The following is a 14,971-nucleotide window of genomic DNA, read 5'->3' as shown; positions in this document are numbered from 1 at the left end:
AAGAAAGTCTTATTAATCTTGTCACTTGTTAATATTCATTTTACATTTTACCACTCATTATCTTCTCTGCAAGCTTCAAATTCCTATATATTCCTTATTTGTAACTTCAGTGTAGTTATTTATCAATGTTAACCCATTGACTGTTCATTTTTAAAACCACATCTGTTTCTTTTGCTTTTTTTTCTTGGTCGAACCTTAGTTATTTTAGAACTCTCGTTTTTTAAATAGAAATAAATAATTTTATTTTATTTCTCTTGAGAATTAAAAAATTTTTTAGAAATGTCACTGATATGCTTTGTTTTTAATATCACTTTCATTTGATGAATGTATCCTTGCCCTTTCCTCCTATCCAAAAAGACATTCCTTACAAAAAAGCAAAAATTATATGAAAGGAATTGTTTAATGGAGGTGCAAGAATTTGTTAAATGGAGGTGCAGATTGTTCAGTTGTGGTCTAATTATAGTGATATGACTTCTGATTCTTTTTAATCTTGTTTTCCTTGTGGTAATTATGTATACTCTTGCATTGTTTGCTTTGCTCCATACAGTTCATATAAATCTTCATATCTGACTTCTACTATTTATCATTTTGTATAGCTCAGTAATATGCCTTTATATTCATATATCATGATTTGTTTAAGGACTTCCCAATTAATGATCATCCACTTGTTTACAGTTTTTTGCAAAATAGGTTACTTTAAAAAAAACAAAACTCAATTATGATCATGTTTTCATTATCTTCTGTTTTCTTCCCCAAAAATCAAATACCAAAAACATTTTCAATTATTATCAAATTTTAATTAGTTGGACTATGCTTAATTGCATTTATACTGAATTGATTATGCATATATCTCATATCAATGTGGTATTTTGTGATTATCCTGTTTTATGTTAAAAACATAGATATAATATACAGTAAAAACATAGACTATATTAATCGATTTTAATTTCATTGTATGGAAAATGGAAATCCTTCCAGAAACCTCAGTTTGGCTGATACTAGTTATAGGTGAAGCACAGACAATTTATAATCTGTATCCTCTAGAGCTGGTTTGTTGTATCTTTTGGTTTGCCATAGAAAAAAAGACATTGTTAAAGTGGATCACGATTTTAATTCATCTGTGAGGAGCTGAATGGCCAAAAAACAAAAACAAAACCCTACTACAAATCCAACAATAGAAAAATAAACCAGAATAAAAAGGGTTATTAATTGTAAATTGATATATATGAATAATGGAAAGCCTTAGCATTGTTGATTTTCATTTCATTTGTGAGAAAAACTCAAGTCAAAAATCACTCAAATTTGAAGTTAATAAAAATTTGTTTCATCAATCAGCCTTTCAGCTGATTGTCTATAGGAGACAGGACTTTTGTCTTGATAATGGAGAACATTTAGAGATACCTTCAGAAGTAGTAGATACAGCATAATACTTTGGTAACTACCAGATGATCCGAGAAAAGTGAAAAGCCCAATTGGCTCAAAGTCAACTGTCCTTCATATTGTAGATTTAAAGGTCATCTAATCTTCTGTCATCTGGAACCTAAGACTCTACCCCTGGGACATCACTCTCTTATAAGTGAGTTTCTGCCTTATCTTGTCTAAAACCAGGGCTTCATGACAGCCATCATTTCAGACATCTTCATCCTGTGTTGCCCTTCCTTCCCCCCAACCCTTTCTAATTTCCCTTTGTATTGTGTATTTCCCCCATTAGAATGTAAAATCCTTGAGGACAAAGACTATTTTGTATATGCATTTATCTGTACCCTCAGTTCCTTGGCTAATGCCTGGCATGTAGTAAAATACTGGATAAGTTATATACCTATTTATCTATCTTCTAAGTCTCAATCTGTATTCTAATCTTTGTGGATTCTAGCTATTCAACATTTCCCATATACTGCTTTCATTTGGTACTGCTTCCACTGTGATGCCAGCCCTTATCTCCTTGCTCCTAAATTATTATTATGTGTCCTTCTGGTTAGTCTCTGTATCTCTAATATCTCCTCATGCAATCCATCCTCAACTATCAAAGCGATATTCCTAAGACATATGTCTGACAAGTGTGACCTCTCTCTCTTCCTTCCTTCTTCATTAAACACCTCCCTGTTCCTTTCAGCATCAAACATGAAACCTTTGTTGGGCTATTAAGGCCCTTCATACCCTGATTCCTTACTACCTTTAGAATCTTATTAGACTTTACACTCCTTCATATACTCTTCAAAGAACATACCGTTTGTACAAAGACTGTGGCCCCAAATAAGATGCTCCATCTACAAACTCTGCATTCTATAATTATTGGGTAGAAAGAACATTTCAAAAAAGAAGGAAATTCTAAATCAAAGGTAATGGTCATCCAGCTGGAAAGATTGGAACTTGTAGTCCACAGCACTCCCATAAAACCAGATTAAAATGTAATTGGGAAATATTTAACAAAATTTAAAAAATACAGTTCAACATCTCTTTCTATTTGAGTTTGATATCACTGATGTAACCCACTAAAGTTTAATCTTTTGCCCAGCCCTCATTTGAAGAGCAGTTGTAGCTTTCCTAAGTAGGCTGGTGGTGACTTCTTGTGTTGTGTTTTGTTTTATTTTTTTGTAGCAGTAGTAGTTTGACTTTCTTTTTAATAAATAATACTTTTCCACAAAGTTTATACTTTTTGAAGAGCTGCTGCTTTACCAGAATATTGCTGTTTTCTCTACACTATAAATAACATTTTGAACCTAGATAGACTTGAGGAAAATAATTTTTCTTAAAAAATTATTTATAATCCACAAAATAATGTAAAATACTCATTTGTATTTTCTTGATATGTCCTTCACAAGTTGGTAGCAATTACAATTACAAGTGCTCAATTACATATCTTTGAAAATCTTAGTCAAACAAACCATATGTTCCATAATCCTATCTCATTTACTCTGCAAAATCATTTAATTAAAAAAAAAAATCTGTGTGTATGTATATATGTATAAAATTTGGGGCTCTTCTTTTTCCTGAAACATTTATCCTAAGAAAAAGACTTGTTTCTTTGGATTTGGATTTAGTTCATTTGAATTATGATTGGACATATTAATATTTTGGGTTTATATTTAAAACCCTTTATTTAAATAAAATGTTACATTTACACATATCTCAATGAGACATTCTCACATATACACTTTCAAGTAAAGAAAAATACTTCAAATTCCTTCAAATGGTTACTGGCAATTTAGTAATAGGAAATAAAATATGCTCATTTTAACCAAACCTATTCACCTCATTATAATGTATAATAATAGTTATTACTGGGGAAAAAAAAAAGGAAAGAAACTGGGGAACTTTTCTGGGCAAAGAAATCAATTTTTATTAAAAGAGACAAAGATAGTAGTCTGTAGTCTCCCCAATATGATCTGAGATCCTGAGATACAAAATTCATATTTATTTATAGGTTACATGTTCATGTGTGGTACAACAATGTCTTTTACTGTTTGCAGGTCATTCCTTTACATGATGCAGGGCTTTGATGTCTTATTAATGCTTTTACATTCCAGAGGGCTTTCATTCTTCATTATTTTAATATAAATATTAATATATAGATATGGTTATTATGGTCAAATGCTTAAGATACATACTTTATAATTATTATAATCACATTTTAATACTGGGATTCTCTTGGGACTACATTATTAAAACACAGGTTTTCATACATTCTATACTCTTACTATAAATCACAATTACTTTTAATTCTAGATGCAGCCCGCTGAGGACATTTATGCACCCTGCCAGGTCATGGCAAATGGGCTGAGAGGCGGAGACAGAGTGTGAGCTTTTGTTTTTACTGTAGTCCGGCCCTCCAACAGTCTGAGGGACAGGGAAATAATAAAAAGTTTGGGGACCACTGAGTTAGAGGATTACTAGAATAGAATATCATGGGAAAAAAAATTACTGGAATTGTTTGACTGGACTCGGCTACTATCTGCTTATATGACTATTATTTTTGGGCCCCAATTTTTTTCATCTTAAAATTATATGGTTGCCTTAGATATTTATTATTATTATTAGATAACCATTTCATAGACAGGATAACATTTTGAGGTTGCTACTTTGGGTAGAAAGTAGTATGTAAAATCTTTTCTAAATATTTGTAATGTATTTGATAAAATAATAGCTCATTTTTCTATAGTGCTTTGCTACAGAATGAGTTTCTCAGTGTAATAATATTTTATTACCTCTATTTTACAGATGGGAATCACTCAGATTCAGAGAAGTTAACATCTTAGAATAGATGACTTTCCAGCCTTTGTTTGAATATTTCATGATGTTGGGAGCTCACTACTTAGAGTCACCTCATTTTTTAGAGAGACTGTTAACAGTTCCTTGTATTACTTTTTCTGATCTCCATGTGAGCACTTGTTTTACATGGGTTCTCTGTAAAATAGTCTTTTAGGCAAACATACTTTTGGCATTCTAATAACAGCCCATTGGAGTTGTACACTGTGCAGTAAGTTTGAATGCTTGGCAGTTTAGCTCAAGAAAAGACCTTGGCATCCGGTACCTTGTCTTACCAGATGATTTTCAGAATCTTTCTAAGACAATTCAGATGGAAGTGATTTAGTTTCCTATAGACTATCCAAGTTTTATAGGCATATAACAATGAACTCAGTACAATGGTTCTATAGGTCTTCAATTTGGTGGGCAATCTTGTCTCCCACACTTTTCTTCAGAGCCTCCCAAACACTGAGCTAGCTCTGACAAAGCATTCCATCAACCTCATTATCTATGCATACATTCCTTCAAACTACAGTAAGTAGTGAACTTATTCACAGCATTTAGAGTTTCTCCACTTGCTATAATTGATGGTTCCATGTATGAAGTGGTGCTGGTTGGTGAAGAACCTCTGTTTTCTTGGAGTTGGTTATAAGGTCAAAATTAGCACACGCATCAGAGAATCAATCCATACTTTGTTGAGACCCAGTCTCTGAGGCAGCTATGAATGCAAAACTTTATGGAGCTTTACAGAATATTTGATTTTTTTCATCCTTGAAATATTTTTAATTTGTTATTATGTATGCAGAATCAGAAAGGTTATTGTATTCTTTCAGCTGGCTGTAAACTACCATTAATGTGGCTGAATATTGCATTAGCCCTATTGTATTATAGTGAAATCAAAGTCAAAGGTATTTGTGAAACCTATCTCCAAACTACATCTCTCAAATCTTTTAACATGATTGAATAAATCTAAATTTCTCCTTGTCATATTTCATCTTTTTAATCTTAGTTCTAGTTTGGAGCATTCTTTTAGATTACTTAATCTTTCCTCTAACACCAACAAATTTGGTGTTAGCCAAACCTCTCAACTTAGTCTCATTTAGAGGTTAGATTAAGATAGTTCTAATGTCTTCATCCAGGTCATTGATAAAGTACTTATTAAATGCCTCAGGCCATATGATGGTTTTTGGAGGGAAAAAAATGTAAATCATTTCCTTTCCTCGGGAACCTTATAGTCTAGCCGGGAGAGACTGGGTAGACATGTACTTATATAGTTATATATGTAAAATAAATACAAGATGAATTTGGTGGGAAGGACTAGCTACTGAGGAAATAAGAAAAAGCTTGTTGTAGAAGATAATGCCTAGTACTGAATCATGAAAGAAACCAGGATTTTTAAAAGATAGAGATAATAGGAGAGAGCATTCTAGACATCAAAGTTGGCCAATGCAAAGATGAAAAGACAGGGGATGGGATATAATATATGAGAAATATCTTGACTGGAGGAGTAGTAAGGAGTTTTAAGGCTGGAATGTTGATGATTTGATATGGAAACTGGATGAAAGAGTTGAAAATGATACTAAAATTAATAAACAGACTGAATAAAAAGCATTTTTAAATGTATACTATATGCCAGACACTCTGCTAAATTTTAGCAGTACAAATATAAACAGCAACAGTTCCTGCCCTTACTAGAATGTGGCGGGGCTGATAGGGGGAAATTCAGATAATACATATAAGAGAACTGAAATTGGAAAATGAAGATGAAGGTAATCAAGGATGTGAGGAGACAATATGGGCTTTCATACTATCTGGGAAGAGTCATTGAGATCTGTTTCTGAGCAAGATCAAATGAAAGCTCATGTATCAGAGGCCAGAGTCCCATGTGTGGGAACCAAGTTCTAATGCTATGTGGAGGAGAATCAGAATATCTGTGGCATGAGATGGAACTGCCCAAAAAGTAACTGAAAGAATGGTAGTACCCTTGACAGAAATAGGTAAATTTAGTTTTGGACATGCTGAGTTTTCGATATCTCTGAGACATCTCAATTTGAAATATGTTTGCTGAGGCAGAACTGATTCTCAGAACAGATTAGAGCTGCAAATGTAGATCTGGAAGTTATCAGCAGAGATATGATAATGAAGTTAGCAAAAGGAAAGGGGATTGAGAGACATAAAAGAAGAGAGTGTATGTAGTGTATGCATCCATATTTCTGGGCTCTTACGGATGATGAGCTAGGAGTTTTAAAAAGTATGGCCAGATATGAACATATGAAGAGAAGACAAGAAGACTTTTTTTATTCTTATGATACTTGTAGTGCTTATATCATATAACTATTGGAAAGACCACACAAGCTCATTATGTAATGTATATTTCTAACCTTAAAGAGCTATATAAATAATTATTAATAATTTACAATTGCTGTTGAAAGAATTATACTAATTTCCCCCCTTCCATGAATTTAAAAGAAAGTCTACTTTCCTAAACTCTAAGGAAGGAATAGGTCTGATTATGTAAAGAAAACTCCTTTCTTTGTAATAGTGAAGCTGAAAATGACATGGTCAATTTCTGTTGAGATTCCCCTCACTTTCACATGATTAGGCAATCTTTAACTTGTGTCACAGTTATAACCTGAATAGTCATTCTCATCATTTCCTCTGTCTTCCCAGATTGTACAAGGCTTGTTAGATAAAATTTTTTTAGCAGAATGAAACTTGCATTGAAGAAAAAATAATGTATATATTTTGAATAGGAAGGTATGCTATAAACAATTAAAAACATTTCATTTATGTTTCTTTATTCTCTCTTTCTCATTTTTAACCTTTGAACCAAGTGGTCTTTAGTATGGTTTCACCTTCAGATTCAGTGATTTCCATATAAGTATCTATTTACCTTCTTGAATTCGATTCAGTTCAATATTTTAAAAGATATTTCTCTATATAGAATGCTGTGGTAGATATTAGGGAAGATAAACAGTTCAGTAAAGACATTGTCCTTGTCTCCATGGAGCTTATAATCAAATGAACTCATCTATTTAATTTTAGTTAATCATAGAATACATATTAATAGAATTACAAATGATTTCAAGTAGTCATCCAATAATACAACTTTCTCTTTTCATAGAAGAAGTAATTGAGGCTCAGAGAGGGGGAGTGAATGACCTGACAAACATTATATAGCAAACCACTGACAAAACTAGGATCATAGCCAAATCCATCTGACTTGTAGGGCACTTCCATGAATATTTAAATTGTGTAAAGCTAGCAATACCCAAAATATCAAAATTTTCTATAGATTATAAAATTATCATGAAGAAGGAAATTCTGATATCTGTAAATCATTACTAATTTTTTAAATAGAAAATGGGCTTCCTACTTTCATACTGTTCTGATGAGCTCTATGTATGATGATTACATTAAAAGAGTACAGTATTAGGGCTACTTTGATTAGCAGGAAGAGAAGAGAGAGATTTGTATAGACCCGACTAGGGGAATATATTAGTGCACAAGTCATAACACAGTGCAATTACACTTTCCAGAGGGTCTTCGCAAATATTTGTTGCATGAAGTATGCCCATCCATTTTTATGTTATAGTAATGAATTAGAGAAACTGTATTCCCTAATGCCTATAAATTCATATGTACTTCTTTGTGTCAAAATATGAAACCCTTTTCACTCATTTTCTTGACTCTGTATTTTGGCATATAGTCATTTTAAATAACTGTTAGAATCATTAATTCTTGGATCTAAAGGGACCTTGGAGTTGAATTATCCCCTACTTTATTGATGAGGAGCATAAAGCCCAGAAAGGGGAAACAATTTACTCAGAATTTTATAGTTAAATGACAGAACCAAGATTTGTATGCTTGGTCAGTACTATTGCTATCAATGCAGGAATAATTTGGTAATCCTAACTTCTACCATGTTGTTACCCTTTTACAAGTTTTGCTATTGTTCTTTTAATTTGATACCTATTGACTTTTATAGGTTTTTGTCTGAGTATTCTTTCAGGTTGATGAGCTTCTTGCTACTCTTCTCCTTTACAACTATTATGAGAATGTTCTCAATGTGTATAATGTATGTAGAAATGTTAGGGGTTCCATAGTCATCTGATATATGAATTATTTAGATGTCTTAATGCTTTTCTTTACTTTTATTATTTGATATGTAGATATTTCATGCATTTTTGCTTCCACTAAAAGGAAGAAAATTTAAACCAGCCGACATTATTAGTTACTAATAACTCCAATCTTGTCAGAACTAGCAGGCAAAACTGTTGACTTAAAATAGATTTTTGGATTATATGTAAATTTAAATTGTCTATGATACTCCAGCCTATCATTAGCATGGATAATGAAAAATGGTTGAATATTATTTTGCTATCAAGAGTTTGTGTTACATGGAATTAATTTTTGTTTTAAAAGGAAAGGAAGAAATCATGGAAAATTTTATTTACTTTAGAAGCTAAGGTAATTTTTAATTGCAAAGAGGATACAAAATACATGATTTATATGAGACATAAATTATCTATTTCGTAATACATCTATTTTCCCCTAAGCTTTAAATAACCTTTTAAATAAATACCCACTGGTTAGAAATTAAATTAATTATAAATAAATCTCCTTTCTAATGTATCCTCATGAATTGGGTGAACTCCAACATTTTAATATGGGGCTAGCTGTTTCAAAGTACTAAACCCAAGTCCAAATAGAAAAAAATGTTAATCATATTAATGATTTTAAAACGGTAGCTGGAAATGCTTTCATAGTGACTTATTTCTTTTACATTATTTTAAACATTAAATACTTTGATATGATTGAACATATGAAATGAACTAAAATTAAATTCATATATTCTTAGCATGCTGTGACAGTATTATTGACTAGAAGTTTTCATTGAAAATTTTGCTGAATAGTGTAGCTTAGAGGGAAGAAGGCTGGACACAAAATATAGGATCATTTATTTAGAGCTAGAAAGGACCCTAAATGTTTTCCAACACTACCTCTCATTTTTAAAATGAAAAAACTGAGACCTAGGAAGGTTGAGTCTCTTGTCTGTGACCACATAGCTTGTGTCTTAGGTGGTATTCAGACCCAGATCTGATTTAGCTGCAGAACTCAGTTCAATATACAATTCCTTAAACCTTGTTAGGCTCCTCTGCTTTCTAAGTCATATGATTGTGGCCTAAGAAGTACATTAGAAGTCCTGTAGTCTGGTCTTTTCATTTTATGAATGAGGAAGCTGAGGCTTAATCTCAGTCTATAGGAGTAGAAAGAACAGGTTGTATCCATGGTTTTTCTATTTTACTCTTCCAGCTTTATGCTCCTTTGTCTTTCCTGTCTTTGCTATATATATGTATATATGTGTGTATATATATATATATATATACACATATATTAGCTGTCTTACTCTAAGCAAGTCACTTCTCTGTGCTCCAGATGTCTCTCTAAAACTCTGAAGTTGCAGAGAAAGTATAGCTTGTACTGGTAGAGGGAGTTCTTAGTAGGATCATCCAACAATTATGAAATCATATGTTGATTTTCTATCTTGTCTTCTTTATAACATGATACTTAATGAGATTAAATCTATAAAGCATACCCTTTAGATGTGGATTTCACCTTTGTCTTCTGTTCATATAGATGCTACAAATTAGACTGTGGTACCCATTAATGTATTAAATGCCTAGTGGATAACAGTACCAGAAATGGCTAATTAAGTAAAGATTTTTTTTATTATAGAAAAATTATAATTAGTTGAATTTAATGAAGTACATTATTGCCCAAGAGGCAGTCAGTTGCAGTAGACAGAGAACTGCCCTTGGAGTCAGAATGCTACTTTACACGTGTTGGCTTTGTGGCCTTGGGTAAACCAACTTAACCTCTCAGTGCTTCCCAATAACCCTCTAAGAAAATAATTTGCATAGCATTTGCTGATCTATATTGGTAGAAGGAATTTTTATGGAGGAGTTTAAATATGTGCTTCAAACTCCAAACTATCTAAATCTGTAAAGGAAAAATTAACTGACTTGCAAGACTTAGATAATAATACAGTAATAGCAGGAGATTTTAATATCATTCTCACTTTTGGACAAATATAACAGAAAGAAAAACAAAAAGAAAACATTGAATGTGTGAAATGAGCATAGAATGAAAGTAATATGTTCTTAGTAAGCACTCAGTGTCAGTATTATTGACTGGTGACTATTACTTTTAACTGTAATTTGCTAAACATTGTAACTTAATGGGACGAAGATTGGACTCAGAACATAGGTTCATTCACTGCATCATTTAATTTAGCATTGAATAACAGAATTGAACGAATTGCTAGAGAAATTAGAACTAAAATACTTATGATGTTTTTTAAGTGAGGCAACTGAATAGTATACTTATTTTCACTATCACATGGAACCTTTACACATGTTAGAGCACAAAGCTATTACCGACAGATGTAAAAAGGCAAACATATTCTTTACAGGCCTTAAGGCAATAAAAATACCCATCAGTTCAGGGAGCACAAACAAAAAGCAACTTAACAATAAAATCCTAAATAATGAGTGGATCAAAGTACAAATGATAGAAATAGTAATGAAGCAAAAGAAAATAGTGGTAAAACAACATATCTGGGATCCAGCAAAAAGAGTTCTTGGGGGGAAATTATATTCCTAAAACATACTTCAACAAAATAGAAAAGGAGAAGATCAATGAACTGAATATGAATTTTTAAATTAACTAACAGGTAAACCCAAAATATGCACAATAAAGGAGATAATGAAAATTAGAAGAGAAATAATAAATTGGGAACAAAAAGACTATTAGAAATGATCAACCAAACTAAAAGCTGGTTCTTCGAAAAGACTGACAAAATTGGTAACCCTTAAAAAGGAGATAAAAAATCAAATTAATAAAACAGCAAAAGAACAAGGCAAAATCAAATAAAAAATATCATAACCTGATATGCATAATTTAAAAAGCTGAGACTACAAACAAAATAGAGAAATGCTTTTAAAAGTATAAACTGAAATCTGAATTAAGATCTTAAACTATCCAATTAATCTCAATGAAGCAAACAAAACTAAAGGAAGGGAGTGGGGAGATATAGATCCTGCAGGGGAAGAAGAGGAAAGGAATTGCTGGCCCTGATAGATTTTTAAGAGGAATTCTATCAAACATTTAAAGAAAAAGTAGTACCAAATTACTCTCAAAAATTTGAGAAAGAAAGCAATCCTCCCGATTCCTGAAGCAGAATGCCTAAACCAAGAGGATATAGAAGAGAGAGAGAAAGAGAACTATAGGCCAATATCATTAATAAATATAAATTTAAATTTTTAAAAAAACTTGTTAATCAGACTGCAGCAATCCACCCAAGCAATTATTCAACATGACCAAACTTGATTTATATCAAGGATACATATCTGGTTCTAGAGGAAGAAAACAATCTATATAACTATAATAAAAACAAAAATATCCAAACCATGTATTTATTTCAACAAGATGCAGAAAAATCCTTTGCCAAAGCACAATACATATTTGTGCTTAAAAACCCTAAAAAGTGTAGGTATTAGGTAGAACAGAACTTTTTTTTTTTTTTCCCTGAGGCTGGGGTAAAGTAACTTGCCCAGAGTCGCACAGCTAGGAAGTGTTAAGTGTCTAAGGTAGGATTTGAACTCAGGTCCTCCTGAATTCAAGGCTGGTGCTCTGTCCACTGCACCACCTAGCTGCCCCAGAACTTAAAAAAAAAAAATCATAGAAAATATCTTTATTAAAAAAAAAAACAAACAAACCCAACAACAACAACCAACCTTATGAACTGGGGATACTTTAAAAGCTTTCCCAGTAAATATAGGAATAATCAAGGATGTTCATTCTCCCCACTATTATTTAAAATGAAGAGTGTAAAGAAGAGCAAAAAAAGATATAAAACTATTGATTTGCTGATAATATAGTTTATTTAGAAAATCCTAGAGAATCAGCAGATTCCTTAATAAGGACAATTAGTCAGCTAAGTGACTCAGTGGACAGAGTGATGAATCTTGAGTCAAGAATACTTGAATTTAAATCCATCTTCAAATACTTCCAAACTGTGTGAGCCAAGCTGAATTTGGTTTTATTTCTCTTTTTAAATTCATATTAACCAATGATTTATCTATTTATTGGGTTTTTTTCCATAAAACCAACTCCTACTTTTATTTCTTAATTCATCGATTTTTTTTTGCACTCAGTTTTATTAATCTCACCACTAATTTTTAGAATTTCCAATTTAATATTTAATTGGAGGTTTTTAGTTTGTTCTTTTTCTAGTTTTTTAAATTGTATATTCAATTCATTGATCTGTTCTTTCTCTATTTTATTCATTTTTTTGGATTGCTCTTGGTTTTTTTCCTATTTTTCCTCTTTATTTGACTTTTTTTTTATAAATAAATTTTATTTTTTCCAAGTACATCTAAAGATAGTTTTTAACATAAATTTTTATAAGATTTTTAGTTCCAAATTTTTCCTCCTCCCCTCTTCCCAAGAGAATAAGCAATCTAATGTTGGTTGTATATGTATAATCATGTTAAACATATTTCCATATTGGTCTTATTGTAAAAGAAGAAACAGAACAAAAGGAAAAAACAAACACACATTACCCTACACCCCCCCCCACTCCCCATTGAAAACAGTATGCTTCAATATGCATTCAGATTCTAAGGTTCTTTCTCTCGATATGGATAGGATTTTCCCCATGAGCTTTTTGGAATTGTCTTATTTCATTGTATTGTTGAGAAGAGCTGGTTCAGTCATCTCCCAGAGTTCTTTCGCTAGGTGTAGCTGGTTCAGTTCATTACTGTTCTATTGAAATTCATTTGGTTCATCTCATTGTTGGAGAGGGCCTTGTCCATCAGAATTGATCATCATACAGTATTGTTGTTGAAATATACAATGATCTCCTGGTACTGCTCATTTCACTCAGTATCGTTGATGCAAGTCTCTCCAAGCCTCTCTGTATTCATCCTGCTGGTCATTTTCTTACAGAGCAATAATATTCCATAATATTCATATACCACAATTTATTCAGCCATTCTCCAAATTGATGGGCATATACGTAGTTTTCTCTGGGACTTATTTGTTGATCAGAGAAGTCAGCCTAGAGGTGCTTGCTCTTCAGTTAGAGCCAAACCTCCATTTCTAGAGGTTGATTCTTTCCTTTTAAGTTGTCTCAGAAGGGTAACTACTTTATTCTAACTTTTTGTTTATTTTTGCCACCCTGTGTTCACTTTGTGGAGTAAATGTGGAATTTTCTGACCTACTCCACCATCTTCCCAGAATCCTTTAGTCACTTTTTTCATCCCTGAGTGGAGCCATTGCATTATGAATCATGAATCATTGATTGTCTAACTGGCATACTGTTTGGTATACTTAAAGAACTTCTTTTTCATTTAGCATTCCTTGCCAACTTTTTCCTCATATTTATTCAATCTGATTGGCTTCTAGTTTAGCCATACATCTCAGGTTCTCTTTCACTGGGCTTTGAACAGTTTTTTCTTTTACATAAAACAAAAAGCCCAGCTTCGTCTTTTGCCATTATTAGCATTGGAGTCATGCCTTTGTATTGAATTGGGGGGGAAGAGAGAATGGAGCAAAATGGAGGCATTTTTTTTTTTTTTGGTTCTTATTTGAATTTATCAAGAATAATGTTTTGGTTATTTTGTTTGTTTCAAATAGCTACCAAGTTTCATTTGGGTTTTTTTTTTTTTTTTTTTTTTTTACTAGTATCTTTATTTTACTTTTAATTTCTCTCTATCCCAGGCTCTACATACACACACACACACACACACACACACACACACACACACACACCCCTCACACATACATTTTGTCTTATATTACGATAAAAATGGACGCATAATCAGATTATGTTTTTTACAACCCATAGATACCAATAGGTTTTAATAGTGGTGAAAGACCTCTGATAGTCATTCACATTTAGAAAATACTCTATGAAACAATGAAATGTTTGGCCAAAGGTTATAGATACCTCACTTATATTCTTCCTGAAATTATTTTTTACTCATTTTAAGTCCCTGTCCCCAGTCCATAACAATGATAACAAGGAACCGAAGAATAATTTACTATTGTGCTTTAAGTTTTGTAAAATGATATCTTTAAATTAAACCTATAAGATAGGTGGTATAAGCATTATTTATTCCCTTTTATAAGTAAGGAAACTGAAGGTCAAGAAAGTCCTTGATCAAATAACAATTAAGTGTCCGAAGTGAGGGTTGAAACCAAGACTCCTTTCCACTGCACCAACCCAGATTCATCAAAGAACGTCCAGTTCATTTTATTTGAGTAAATACCATAATCTTCCAGTTACTTCCATCAATTTCAGAACCTTTAAAACAATTAACATTTTTAGCATTTTTCTCCTTTCTGATGAATATGAATATACATTTTAAAAGAAATAATAATTTGAGAAATTAACAGTTTTATCTGATCAGATATATCCCTCAGCTTAAAAGGGGAAGAAATGATTTATTTTTTTCCTTTTGAGTTTATTGTTTTTATTTTTCTAAACATCAATATTTTTATTCTGTCTCTCTCATTAACCCCTCATTGAGCAAATTAAAAAAAAAAAACTTAAATTATATTTACATAGACCTGCAAAATAAATTTCCACATTAGCAATGTCTAAAATTTTATAATTTTTTCCACTTTTTAAGTTCATCACCTCTCTGATAGTATATTA

The 14,971-nt window shown here is 32.0% G+C and overlaps 1 protein-coding gene across 3 annotated transcripts in view; it reads left to right on the top strand.

The window, feature by feature from the left end:
• Positions 1–14,971, top strand: part of SLC44A1 (solute carrier family 44 member 1) — a 192,667-nt gene that overhangs the window by 82,994 nt on the left and 94,702 nt on the right. The window lies entirely within an intron of this gene.

The sequence above is a fragment of the Sminthopsis crassicaudata genome, chromosome 1 (assembly GCF_048593235.1).
Source record: "Sminthopsis crassicaudata isolate SCR6 chromosome 1, ASM4859323v1, whole genome shotgun sequence".
NCBI lineage: Eukaryota > Metazoa > Chordata > Mammalia > Dasyuromorphia > Dasyuridae > Sminthopsis > Sminthopsis crassicaudata.
The sequence above is the reverse complement of the archived record's forward strand: the minus strand, read 5'-3'. Positions and strand labels throughout refer to the sequence as shown.